Here is a 14,697-nt window from a genome sequence, read left to right as displayed (position 1 = left end):
TTGGGTGACGATTCTCCCTGATCCAATTTCCCCGAGCTTTTAAGCCTTTTTAACTGATCATATACCTTAGGCATAAATTGAGATAGTGTGTGTGTTTTCCCTCTTCTTCGTCCTCTTTTTTTTTTTTTTTCTCCCCCTCGGTTAGGGAGAAGAAACCTTGATGTCATAGAAAACCTGTTTTGTAAGAGCGTTACACGCTCAATTTAACAACAAGCCTACCCCCCGAAGTGCATGAAATGTTATAAAGGACTGGGACATTGGCAAGACTCAGGCGCCCTGTAACATAGAGTAAGTGGGCCAAGGGGGTTTATGTGAAGGATAAGCGGATTTCTTTAAAATACACCTGGTAGAGGGGGTTTAAAAAAAGAGAGCATCTTATAAATTGCATTTCTCGTCGCTGCTTAACGTGCTTTTTCTAGAGACTCCGCTTACACAGCTGTTTAAAAAATAAAACAACATCTGAGTAAAGCTCTTGAATGTGAAATATCTGGCTTGTCAACCGATGGCTTCTTTGAGGTCCGCTCTGGGTCTTTCTGCGTTAGCGCGAGGTTTGCATTTTTGTTGGTTTGGCAGTTCTGTGCAGTTTTGATTTTAATTACTCCATAGCTGGCAAGAAGTGTCCCCAAATGTGTCTCCTCTTCCATCCCTCTCGGGCGCTCTCCTCTTTTATCACCTACACTTTTTCAGGTGCCCACAGCCCCCCACAGACCCGGGGCTTCGAAAAGAAGATTCCTGTCTGCTTGCCCTTCAGGTTTGTTGACCGCAGTGAGCACAATCTTTGCTCTTTAAATGCCCAGGCTGCAGGTCGGGCACTTTCCTTGTCCAAACTCCTCAGGCTCTTGGGTGCTGGCAGCAAGGTGCAGACAAAGAAGCGAGCGGTGATTTGTGGACCTCGGTGGCCCCATGATTTAAGCGGAGGGTAATTTTCATTTGGTTCGTTAGGCTCTAGCAGAATAAGGAAAACTATTTCATTAAATCCTTCCTCTCGGTGGACAAGAGGAGGAATGCTTAGTTGAATCGCCGTGTGGTGTAAACAAACCCTGGATATTTTATATGAATTAAATGTGTAGATAATTAGTTTTATTGCATTCATTACCCCCTTTATGTGCTCTGTAACAAGTCAGTAATTAAAGTAACAAACTCATAAAGTCTTTATAGGGGCATTTAGGCGTTCAGTGTTTGCCAAACTAAGTGGTTTAATTCGATGCTAGTGCTGGGGAGTGGATGGGCGCCGGCTCTCCACTGCCACCGTGTTTTATTGCGCACTAAACTGCAGCGGACGCTGTAATGGATTAAACAGGGACTTCGGGCCCCCCAGCCTCGTGCTTCTCTGCTGGGTGAGCTTCAGGCTGGTTTCAGGTGATGGCGCATCCTCTGGACGCGAGGAAAAGCTAATGTCGGGAGTGCACGCAGCAGGACCCGCGGAGCAGCCTGGTGATAGTTTTATGGGGAGGGCTGATAGTTTTATTGCAGTTGTATGTTGTACAATGCGTATTTGATAAAGAAGGGCCCTTGGTGACCAGTGTGCACTTTTTTGTGCACGGGGGTGAAATGAAAATAAATGTGTACAAGGTTGTACTGCGCCGAGAAACAAATTGCAACGCTCTAAATGGTTTTTCTTTATGGTCACCAGACAAGAGGAGAAAAGAGATGCAAACATCTGTCTTCAGTCCCCTAAACCTAAAGGCCAGCAAAGACGGATGGGAATCCAAGTGTTATTACAGTGGGGATTTGTCTTTATTTATCCCGTTCTCATGAATATGGATCTGCATTTGGACGGGGAGGTGGCTGTGCCCCTTTGGACGCTACACATGGAATTCCCCCCCCCCTTATTTACACCACCACCACCACGACCCCCCCCCCCTTTAAGGGAGGTGGAGGATAAGTTGTCAAGCATAAGGCTGCGATTGTCCAAGTTTCTAGAATCCCTCGAACTTTTGGGAGAGGGGGGTGCCTCCTGGTTTTCCGAACACGACCCCGCTTGCCCAGGCCGGCATTCAGGGGGTGTGGATGCAGGGAGCACAGACAGGTCTGGATGGCACCTAGCAAGCCCCCTCCTCCGGCTCACGTGGATTTTAAGCGCGTTTCTCTGCAGGAGAGTGACACAGTGCGTCTGGGCGGCGATGCGTTTTGGCTCCGAGGCCCGTGTTTGGCAATTACCAGGCTTACACCTCTCTTGGCGCCTGTGCCTTGGTGCACCCGGGGTTGTGTCTCCGCCGGGTGTAGATCGCGCGCGCTCTGCCCAAGAAGCTCCATCCTCCGGGAGCCACGGCTCTGCGCCCGCCCGGAGTGCTGGGCAATTACACCTTGCGTCCTAATCTGCAGACAGTCCCTAGAGGTCCCTATAGCCCTTGGGACGGAGGTGGGCCGCAGACCCCGAGTGTGAGGGGAGCTCGGAGGTGCAGGGTTCATATCAACAGCTATTGACAGTGGCTCTTGAGTGACAAAGTAGAACTTTGGGATTCTGTCGGTGCACGAGGGCAGTCCCTAAGCGCTGGAGCTGTTGGCGTGGGGAGTGCGGTGTGCAGGTCGGGGGAGCTGGATCTGGAGGCTTCCGAGGGGGGAGACGGGAGAAGCCCAGGGAGCAGGGCTAAGACTCCGCCAAAGGGCCCGGGCGAGGGGCGTGCGAGGCTGATGGGGGGTGCCAGAGAAGGGTGGGGGGTGAGGGGCAGGCCCTACCGAGGCCCGAGCTGGGCACCGCCTCGCGCTCCCCGAGGCACCCTGGGCCCCCGGACTGGGTTACTCCCCGCCCTGCGCTCCGCGGCTCGCACCCGTCTCGACTCCCCGCCTCCTTCGCCCCACCGCACCAGCCCTCTCCCCGGTGCCCGGGTCGGCCCTGGCCTCTCTCCAGGCGCCCCCTGCCGCCCGGCCTCGCCCGGTCGGGGTGCTGTGCGCCTCCTTCTCTTTGTACCAGGGGACCTTTCAGCGCGGGGACCGCACGGTCCGATGAGCAAATGCGCTTGACTTCATTTTCCCCTTTGTAGGCCTTGTAGGTTTATTTTGTTCAGTGTCACCGTCCCCCTTCCCACCCCACCCCACCCCACGCCTCCCCACCCCACCCCACGCCTCCCCACCCCCACCGTCCCTGGCCGGTCGTCCCCTCTGTGGGTCTTTTGTGGCCCGGGGTCCTGCTTCTGCTCCAAAGATGAAAGGCATGCGGGGCTGGGCCAGACCGGAGCCCCAGCCCCAGCGCCCTGTTTTGTTAAGAGTTGTGCTTTCTACACGCGAGCTCTCCCCTAAAAGTTGTACCAAATGGTTAATTTAATTATTCCAACTATAGACCAACTGCTTCAGCAGCCTCCACCACGCGTCTGGGAGGAAAAAAGAAACCATCTATAAGAAATAATCTAATAAAAGTGAAGTGTAGAAAAACCCCTCCTGATTTTCAACCGGCACAAATAGAATTAGAGCTTCAGCATCCTTTTCCCAAACAGACCTTTTGTCCAGATCACAACTTCAGCCAACCAGCAATGGGTACAGTGCCTGCTATTTATTTTAATAGAAGCGGGCGGGTAGCGAGCTGGATTGATAGATAAATGACCACATGGATAGATGGATGGTTTGGTTCATCCTCTTCTGACTTCCCTTTCTTAATATGTGTACACGGTTGATTTTTTTTTCCCTGCCGATTTTCTGAATCAATAATGGAAAGGCAATGCTATGCGGTAAAAGAAAGAAAGAAAAAAGCCATTTAAAGCACAAAAAAAAGGGAAGAAACTACCGGCATATATACCATGAGAAAAAAAAAATGTTTACATGCTACCCAGTACCAAATGAAAAAGGTTGAAAGTTTAAAAGAAACTTTTCTTTCCTTTTCTTTGCCATTCATAGGAGGGTTTCTTTTTCTTCTTCTTTTTTTCCTTGAAAGTCAGAAAGAATGTTAGAAGACAAGGAAACAAAACAGCAAACAAAATGCCATTGTATTGTAGTAGCAATTCATGGGAAAACGCTTGTCAGCCTCCTAATGCCTCACTCCTAGGAGGCTGTTTTGAGGCTGTTTCACCGCAGGCGAAGCACAATAACATGGGAATGAATAAAATATTAAATACCAGTGAGAGTTTCAGAGGAATTTTCTTTTTGATTGCTTTATTTGGTACTGCATCCAAATTATCCCGGCACAGCGAGACCACTGACTGCCAAAGGCTCAACTCAGAACCGACAGTTCTCTTGACCAGAGAATTAAAAGACAAGATTTGTCCTTAGGTTTCTCCAAAAAGATTTCTGCAGGCAGCAGCCTTTCCCACTCACCTGCACTAAGAAGATAACCTCGTCAGAATTTATTGAGACATTTCCCCAGAACGTCCAGCAAACTGACCACAGCATCCCCAAGTCTGAAGATCCACTGATAGAGACCTCCTCCCAGCATTTTGGAATTTTTTCCACATTTTCCATTTGCCTAGCAACCATAATACACATGTTTCATAATAGAAACTCTTTGTATTTCTGGTAACTAACCTCCTGGCACAGTGGGACTCACAATTATTGTGTACAAAGCAGTTAGCACAGTGCTTGGCACCTGGTAAGAATTCAGTGAATGTTAGACATCAGTATTATGATGGTGATGATGATGGTGGTGATGATGATGACGACGACGACGATGATGATGGTTGAGTCTCCTTGAATTGCATATTAAACACTTGGCTTTGGAATTTAGACACTCCATGGACCCTGTCTTTCCTACTGCATGTTTATAATGCATATGAAAGAGGGGAGACAAATCAAAGAGCAGGCTCTGGGATAGCAAATGGGGGGGAAATAAAGCAATCAGGCAGACATTTTCTCTTTTAAGAATTTACTGGAGAGGCAGAAAAAAAATTTTTTTAATTAAAAAAAAAGAATTTACTGGAAGACATGTATGTATAGAAGTTGCTTATATGTTTTGTCTTACTTTATGCGCAATATTTATGCATGAGTAGTGTGGTGCTTTACTCCTGTATGTAAATATTATGTGTTCAGTGTCATGTCACTTTAAAAGGCATTTGCCCTGGGTTAGCTGTGCGGGTTCGGGTTGGAGCTTTATGGCTAACTCATAGATGGTGTTTCTGTATTTAGATTAACTTCAGAGATATCCCCTATGTAAGTGTTAGGTTCTGTATAGCTGACGGGATACAAATCTCCAGTATACATCTTTTTAAAGACATCATCATGGAAGAGCCCTGTTCTACTTCTCTTGTTCTCTCCCCCCACCAATGTGATGATTAGCAGAAGAGGTTGCCTGTTACTTTTTTTTTTTTTTTTTTTTTTTTTTTTTTTGCTGGAGTTTGGCTAATAGTAGTAACATCTGCTGGGCTGGTGGTGGGAAGACATGGGGCATTTGATCAGAGTCACAGATGTAAAAGTGACATCTGCTTGTAACAAAGAAAGGAGAAACAAAATTAAATTAGGCAGGGAGGCCTCTCTGTCTGAACCAAAAAAAAAAAAAAAACTATTTGAAAAAGGAGGAAAAAAATAATCATGAGCCCTGAGCAAGCTTGCAGGGTGCAGAAGAGCATTTCCAGAGAGGATCACAATTTTCCAGGCCAACGGCTGCTGTTGTAACTGGAATAGCAGCATGCTAAGGTAGCGCTGTCCTGAGACTTTGAAGGCATCTTCTTATGCTCCAAAGAAAAGAGTCAAGTAAGATTATCCTTCTCAGCTCGGCAATGTCCTGACCTGTGTAAGTATAGCATGGGTTGCGTTGAAGACAGAAAGAGGGTAAGAGGAAAGCCTCTGGGGTTAATAAAAATGTCCCAGTATATTTAGAGATGAGTTGGGGCAAAAACAGACTTTCATTTCCTGGCTATGTTAAAACTCCTAAGAATGAGGCATTTTTTCCACTGGGTTTATATATGTGCTTAGAAGATGGTATTTGGCAGTTAAAATTGTCCACATGGTGCCTGAAATGGGGCTCAATTTGGGGGATTGTGTATATAGAGAGGCAATATGCCTAACGTCCTCCCAACTGTTATGCTAGGAAACCATAAGTATTACAAAACGGCATCCCTTTTTGTTCCCCCTATAATGATCACCTAAATTTCTCCAAGTGGAAAGGATTATGGTAGCTTTATATAAGTCAAGTTCACAATAACAGAAGCCACTGAACCAGATTCCCTAAACTTCCTACTTGGCAATCTGTAAACCGATTCACATCTGTGCCCACTTGCTCCGCCATTGTTCCTACTGCATCCAGGAGGGAAGCCTATTCTAATCTAAAGCCAATCCCTCCACCATGCTTTAGAGTCCAGTATCTTCCACTCGCACAGAGAACTTACCCAATTCCTCCTTTTAAGAATCTTCAACCGCTTATGCTCATCTGGACGTACCCTGTTGTCCTATAAACATGCTCAAGCTACACTCATACTAATTACTAATCAACAAACACTGGGGCTCCTTAACAAATATTTCCAGTTCTCCCCATTTCTAGTGTGATTTTGCTTCCCCATCTAAAAGTTAGATGTGGCTATATGACTTGCTTTGGGCAATGAAAATTGAACGGAAGTGTAAAATGTGACTTCCAGGCAAAAGCCTTAAGAGTTAGTGTCTAAGTCTCTACCCTCTCTCTTTTGCCCTGTTTCATGGCCGCTGACAGAACTCAGGTAGTGCCTGCTTTGTCAGCCTGATTCTGGAATAAGGATGCCATGGGGAAGAGGTCCCAGTAGACCCATAATGGACATGTAGTTTCTTAGAGTCTCAGGGAAGGATTCTGGCAGAGGTGACATTCTCTGTGCTGGGTACCAAAGAGTGAGTAGAAATAAATAAAATGGTGGTGAAGTGGAAAAAGAGAAACTTGCAGGCATAGGAATCAGTGATAATCCGTGACTCTGAAGCCAGAGAACATGGAGTGTGTGGGAGTCTATAAATAGTTCCACTTAGTTGTTTTTTTTTATTAGAGCAGGAGAAATTCGGGAGGTGGGGGCCACACAAGAGAGGGGTGTGATGAGACCGAAGGTAGAACAGACAGGCTGGAATCAGGTCCTACAGGACTATGGATGCAGTGTAATATGATTTGCAGGGGCGGATGGGGTGGGGGGATGAGGGAATGGGGAAACCAAGGGACAAATGAAGAGGTTTATTCTAGGCAAGAAATGATGGATACGTAAGCAAGAGAATCGAAATGTAGGATGAAGAGAAGGAAAGGAATTCTAGAGATGTTATAGAAGTAGAGTCTTAGGGCAGGCAGAGTATACAATTCTTCTGCCCAGTGCTGGGATTTCAGGGGACCCAAAAGGATACCTCAAAACAAAAACTATCCCATATCTGAGAGCAAGATCTTCACTTCTGTTACTTGGGTCTAGTGACCCTCATTAACACACTTCTCTGGGTTTGGTAGCACTTGATGGTGTCAACCATTCACTCATCTGACCCATAGTTATTAATATCTATGGTACAATGTCCTAGAAATCTTTAGATTTATAGAACCACTTTAGAAGTGGTTCAGATATTGTCTTGAAAACTCATTTTTAAGATGGAGCAAACCCAAAGTCTATGGGCTTCTGAGTAGAGAGGGAGCCACTGGGCTGAAGGTGAGGACCCCCCACAATACAGCATGGCTTTGTCGGGGCACTGAATTTGCAGAATCTGGATCTCTGCACTGGACTGGCCATTGGACCTGTCACTGCTCAATCTGGGGAGAGGCTTTAGTAGCCTCAGGAATTGAGATATATATTTGTGAGGTTCTTTTAAGTCCTAACTTTTTGTTAATTGATTTATTATTATTATTATTATTATTATTATTATTATTATCATCATCATCATCATTACTAGGGGGGCTTAGAACCTCTTCTATGTATATTTCCATATGAAAGAAAGAACCTTAGGGGCAGTGTGTTTAGTGGGAAATCGAAGGAGGTATTTAAGGGGTCAGAGAAGAGCGCAAGCAACAACATGGAACTGGAGAGAAGAGAGTGATTGTCCTCTGTTCCTCCTTTCTTTACATTAGGGTCTTAGAATTTTGTACTCTGGGAGTATTTTCAAACGAAGATGCCAAAAACCAGATGTCACAGAGGGAAGAAGCACTGATGGTGAAAGAATGGGCATTCTAGACAGGGGAGCAGCTTTTTTAGGTGGCCCTTCCCTACCTATGTCACTCCTGTCACACCCGGTAGGTAACCCATACCCACAAGGAAAGCTTGCCTACTTCCTGGTACTCAAGGGCTCTATGTTGCCTCCATGACACACAGAATTAATTCCAACAAAATGGTCTTGCATTTGACCCAGCCCAGGGAGCCCACTGAGAGAGGTGTGTCGGGAACAGTGGAGTCATTCACTCTCTAATCTGCTCAACCTTGAGATACATATAAAAATGCATGAGAATTCTAACACTTCTAAAGATGTTTTCCTTTCTGGGTTTTCAAAAGGTCTTGCTGTTGTTGTTGTTTGTTTATGTCATTTTGCTTTATTTGGGAAGTTTGTGGGGTTTGCCAGTAACATACTGCAGCATCATGCATTTTAATGTGAATTTCAGCTGATTCAGAATTTAGAAGCAAACGTAATCCAGTACTCAGGGACAGGCACCATGTGTCCTAGACCTTAGGACACCAGAAGACAATAAAATGGTCATAGTGATGCATGTTTGTAGTATTTCTCCAGTTATATATAATGGAGCATATTAATTTTCTTTTTAAACACACAGCATTTCTCCTCTCTCTGCTCCCCACCGCCTTTTTCTCCCGTTCTCTGTCTCCTATTTGTCTAGGATCATAAGTTTCACAGCAGCCTAGAGAATGATGAGGCTGAGGGTTCTAATCACAAACTCACTCCTAACTCTCTGGCTTATCCATAAACCTTCACCATTTGCGATTGGGTTTAGTGGGGAGGAAGAGGACAGACATTTTTAAGAAGAGGCAGGGAGGCTGCAAGGAGGGAGGTAGAACATAATAATGGACAAAACCTCACAGTGAGTCACACAAGAGACTACAGAGCAGAGGCCAACAGCTTTAACCCAAACCCCAGGGAAACCTCTTGAAAGAACAGTGTTGACCGCTGAGAGGTGAGCCACAAAGCACGGAACAACCCCAGGGTGCGGCCAGCCCGTGCCCTTCCAGAGGCCGAGGTGAGGCCAGAGCAGGCTTCTTGGGCTTGCCTTGGCCAGCCCCACGCTCCCAGGGCAAGTTCCTGTAAATTTAGCAGCTACTGGGAAGCAATCTTCCCAACGTCCTACTGAGGGAGTCCCTCATTCTGCCCCCTCCTCTCTGTGCACAGAGGGAGCACGGCAAAAACCCTCCAGGGGAGGTAGATGACCGCTCCCCGGAAGTGAGCAGGCCAGAGAACACTGCGCACAACTGAGAGAGGACTGTGAAGAGGCCAGAGCTGGCCTCGGGGGCCCTCTTCCTCTTTTCATTGTTATTTACTTTGTTTTTATTTCAAAGTCATAAATGCCCATTTGAGAAAATGCTATAGGCATATATTCCTTTTTTGTTGTTTTTTTTTTTTTTGGCGTGTGTTTTGTTTTGAGAGAGAAAGAGAGAGGCAGGGGGAAAGGGAGAGAGTCTTAAGCAGGCTCCCCTCCCAGTGCAGAGCCCCGCATAGGGTTTGATCTCACCACCTGAGATCATGACCTGAGCCGAAATCAGGAGATGGACACTTAACTGGCTGAGTCACCCAGGCGCCCCGGCAAGTATTCCTTAAAAAGAGTTAGACTTGAATTTCTCATATAATTTTTCAGTCTTTTTTTTTCCATATGTAAATATAAATGTTTTTAAAATGGGAAACCTTCTCCATAGACTGCTTTGTTGCCTCCTTTCGCCCCTAAATTATGTGTCATGAACATCTTCCCATATTATGAAATATTCTTCTAACGTATTTTTTACGGCTCCGTGATATTACGTGACAAGCCATAGCTTATTCAGTCAGCCCTGTTTAGTTGAACATTTAATTTGTTTCTAATTATTAAAGTATATTTAAAAAGCACTGCTCTGGATCCCTTTTAGCTAAATCTCTGCATATCCACCTGACATGCTTAGCGTGTGTCCCTAAAAAATGAAATTCCTCGATCAAAGGGTACACATTTTATTTCTTCTTTTTTTTAAGTTTATTTATTTTGAGAGAGGTGGGGGCAGAGAGAGAGAGGAAGAGAGAGAATCCCAAGCAGGTTCTGCGGTGTCAGCATGGGAGCCCAACAAGAGCTGTGTCTCACAAACTGTGAGATCATGACCTGAGCTGAAATCAAGAGTTGGTCGCTCAACTGACTGAGACGGCCAGGCACCCCGAGGAGTAAACATTTTCAAAAAATCATTGGACACGTGTTGCAAAATTGCCTCCCAGAAAGGTGGTTCCCCTTTATATTTTCAGAGCAGAATATGACAGTATCTGCTTTCCAAGACTTACCATACTCACTGAAATTGTGTAATACCAGTGAGTTTTACCAACCCTCTTCCTACTCTGCTGTTATAAATGAGCAAAAATTCTTGTGAAACAGGGGAGGGTTGCCCAAGAAATTAGCAATCCTATGCAAAAGAAGGGAATCAGGAACAGGTCATATCTAAGGATAACAAACAGTAAGAATAGAGTCAAAATGCCATAATCTACCTTTATTTTTTTTCAAATCTAATGATGACAAAAGGTCTTTTTCTTAGGTTTAGAAAGTACTAGGCAATAAAAGGAATACATTTACCACTGGAAATGGTGAGAAATGATAAAGAACGCTGAATAAAACTCCAGTTTTATTCAGTAAAGACAGTAAGTAAAAGACAGTAATTCTGCCTTTTCTGTCATGGAGAATGGGCTTCCAAATGGAAAGGGTTGGAGTGAGTGTTAGTGGCAGAGACCAGAGTCCCGCGTGGTCAGAGTGCTTGTGAAGGGTCCTCACCACCTTCATGAGTTCTGCAAGGTCTCTGTCCTGGGAGCCCAAGAGAACTTGCCAATGAGATCACCACACAATTTTCAGTGGGATTTCCTTTTAGGAAAGGATGGAAACACATTTTCTAACAAACACATTTTCAGGAAAGGAAGGAAAGGGGGTTGTGAAAGCAACAGATTGCTGGACTCAACAGTTTCAGGGAAGTTCTAGATTCAGTTTTAAAATTGTGATAGAAAACGTCCCTCAGATACAAAGGAAAAGAACAGCATAAAGAAAACATCGTGCGGAGTGCCTGGGGGGCTCAGTTGGGTAAGCATCCGACTCTTGATTTCAGCTCAGGTCTTGATCTCACAGTTGGTGAGGTGGAGAGCACAGAGCCTGCTTTGGGTTCTCTTTCTCCCTCTCTCTCTCTCTGCCCCTGCCCCACTTGCACACGCACGTGCGCTCTCTCTCTCTCTCTCAAACTGAATAAATAAACATTAAAAAAGAAAAGGAAACATGGTGCACATCTCATCCAGAAATGACCGTTTTTGGCTCATGGCTAATCTTTGTCCCTACCCCACCCCACCTCCACCATTCTGACCCCTCTATGCCCTGACTAGATTGTTTTGAGGAAAATCTAAGACATCATATCATTTCCTCCTTAAATATTTTAGTATTATCTCTAAAATTGAGGATTCTTTTCTAAAAATACATAACCATAGTGCCGCCGTCTCACCAAAAATATTAACAATAATTTTTTTTAATGTTTATTTATTTTTGAGACAGAGAGAGACAGAGCATGAATGGGGGAGGGGCAGAGAGAGAGGGAGACACAGAATCAGAAGCAGGCTCCAGGCTCTGAGCTGTCAGCACAGAGCCGGACGCGGGGCTCAAACCCACGGACCGTGAGATCATGACCTGGGCCGAAGTCGGACGCTTAACTGACTGAGCCACCCAGGCGCCCCTAACAATAATTTCTTAATATCTGGGGCGCCTGGGTGGCTCAGTCACTTAAGCATCCATGTTTTGATCTCAGCTCAGGTCTTGATCTCAGGGTCATGAGTTCAAGCCCCACGTTGGGCTCCGCACTGGGTGTGAAGCTTACTTAAAATTAATAATAATAATAATTTCTAAATATCTTCAAATATCTGGTGTTCAATTTTCCCTAATTGTCTCACAAGGTTTTTTTAGTTGGTTTGAGTGAGAATTCAAACACAGTTTACACACTGCATTTGGTTTCTCTCTCATGAATTTCTTTTGATCTATACATCCCTCCTCCCGTTTTTTGCCTTCTTGCAATTTATTTTAGAGGAAAATGGTTCTGATGTGCTGTAGAATTATACATATCCTGGGTTTGGCTGATGGCCCCCACATGATGGTGTTTAATCTTAATCCTTATTAATTCCTGTAAACTAGTAGTTGGACTTAGAGGCTTAATCAGACTCAGGTTTGATTTTTTAGCAAGCATACTCATAGGTGCTCCTATGGCACATATCAGGAGGCTGGTTGTCTGTCTCTTTATGATACCAGGCTTGATCAGTGGGGTTAGGGTGTTATCATCTGGAATTATCCATTACCAAGTTCCCCATGAGGTTGTTCCCTAATGATTTCAGGAGCCATTGATTAGTGTGTTGCCTAGATTATAGGATTTCATTCATTTAAGGAATGAAAATGGTAATATTATAATTATATCATTTTTGTTAATTTATTAGCTAGAATGCTCCTATAAAGAAAAAAAAAACCCTTCTTTTATCAATCAACGGGTACCTAAGATATGGTTGGTATAGTAAGGTATGGCAAGTCAAGATACATGCTGAATCCATTCCCTTTATACACCAGTCGCAGAATAATGAGTTTTTTCCTTAGTGTCCTTCAAAGATCAAATAAAAAGTGGAGCTTTTTGATTTGTTTTTGGGTTGTTTTTTGTTTTCAGCATTATGAACTCATAGGTCTAAATATATTTTATGTGTTTTCTTTCATTGCAGTGTTTATTCTTATTTATGCCCAAATTATCCAAACGTTGACCAGGGGAAGCCTCCTCAGTTTGGCTTCTCAGTTCTTTTGACAGGACCCTAGTGGTCTTTGAGAGCTTCTTTGCTAGCTGGTCTGACCAGATATCCCAGCCTCTTTTTTTACGCTCCTTGCCTAGACCTGGTATCAGGCGTTTCTCCAAGGAGCCCTGGTCCTTTTTAGTGGGAATTGGTATTTAGAAACTACACTGTTGGCCCTAGATTGGATTTTGGAATGAGTGATTTATGAGTTTTTTGGAAAGGAAGCAATGGTCACTAGGCACCAGGGTCTAGTTGAATTAAAGTCATCATACATCTATTAAATAAGACATGGCTCATTCTAGATGAAGGAGAGGAGACTAAGCACAAACAAACAACTGGGACATGATATTATGTATAAAGAGCTTTGGGGAAATAAACCAAGCATGAAATAATTATGCCTGGAGTCAGGGAATAAAGCTTCAGCAAGAAGGTGACATCTGAGCAATGGAAAGAGTCATGCAGGCAAGGTGGAATGGAGAAAGTTCTGAGCAGAAAAATAACATGAACAAAGCCTCAGAATTATCAAAGTGCACAGCATGTTTGAAGAAGAGTCAGATTTGCTTCATTTCCTGTGACAGGGATAGTGGATTCAGAGAGCAGCCAACCGCAGTCAACATAATGTATCTGGACTTCAGCAGGGCATTTGTCCAGGCCTATCATGATATCGTTATGGACAAGATGGAGAAATATGGACTAAACGATAGGACTATTAGATGAATTAACAACAGTTAGGTGAATAAATGAACCCAGAGGATGCTGATTAGTAGGTGGATATCAGCATGAGGATGGTCTCTAGTGGAGTGACACGGGGCCGTGTCTAGGTCAACATTTTTTTCAATGATTTAGATACAAGTATAGAACAAATACTTAACAAATCTGCAGATTATCTGGAGCTAGGTGGGATAATGAGTAGTCTTAGTGACAGGGTCTGGATTCAAAGAGATATTGGCAGGTTGGACCTACTGAGATAAAATTTCTAGGGATGGATGTAAATTTCCATAACTGAGTGAAAAAACAAACAAATGAGCACACAAGTGTACATGCACACACACACACACACACACACACACACACAGACACGAGAAACATGGGTAGTAGAATGCACATGAGAAAAGACTTAGGAGTTCAGTCCTGCACAATGTATTATTAGTGTGCATGGATAACAACAGAGTGCACAGAATGTGGTGGGGGTGCTTATCACTGGTGAGATGCTCAGATCCCTCTTGAAGAATAGTTTGAAAGAGCAATTGACAAACTGGGGTAGTTCATGGGAGAGTGGCCTAACTGGTAGAGGAATTTTCAAAAACAATAATGAAAAAGTCAGAAACCTATAATCAAGGAATTCACAAGACTACAGTGGCTATAATAGCTATAGAGCTGCCATTTTGAAGTCTTTTGCAATATTCCTCTGAGATAATGCAAGCATACAACTGGGACCATTGTCATACTGCAGCAAGACTCTGGATAGATGGACTGTAGTTTCAGTTCTTTTCCTGCTAATTCTAGGACTTCAGGTATGGTAATGGTCTCAGATTTCTTGTTCCTCTCAGTAAGGGATAGAGTTGAACTTCCCCTCCCCTTGTATCTGAGCTGCTCTCAGTGACTTGCTTCACCAACAATATTGAACAACAATATTGCTTCAATATGGGAGAAGCTATGGGTCTCCTAAGACTGGGTCATAGGAAGCCTTGCTGTTTTCACCCCAGCTTCTTGGAATGCTCATTCTGTGAGGATCCCCTGTGACCAATAGGGAAGACCAGATTGAGAGAGATGCCCAGAAAGTCACAGTTGTCCTAGCCCTCAGATGTTTGAGTCACTCCAGCTGAAGCCTCAGACATCATGTGGGGCAAAAATATCATCCCCCCCAAGATGAGTCCAAATTTCACA

Source organism: Acinonyx jubatus, chromosome B1, assembly GCF_027475565.1.
Source record: "Acinonyx jubatus isolate Ajub_Pintada_27869175 chromosome B1, VMU_Ajub_asm_v1.0, whole genome shotgun sequence".
NCBI lineage: Eukaryota > Metazoa > Chordata > Mammalia > Carnivora > Felidae > Acinonyx > Acinonyx jubatus.
The sequence above is the reverse complement of the archived record's forward strand: the minus strand, read 5'-3'. Positions refer to the sequence as shown.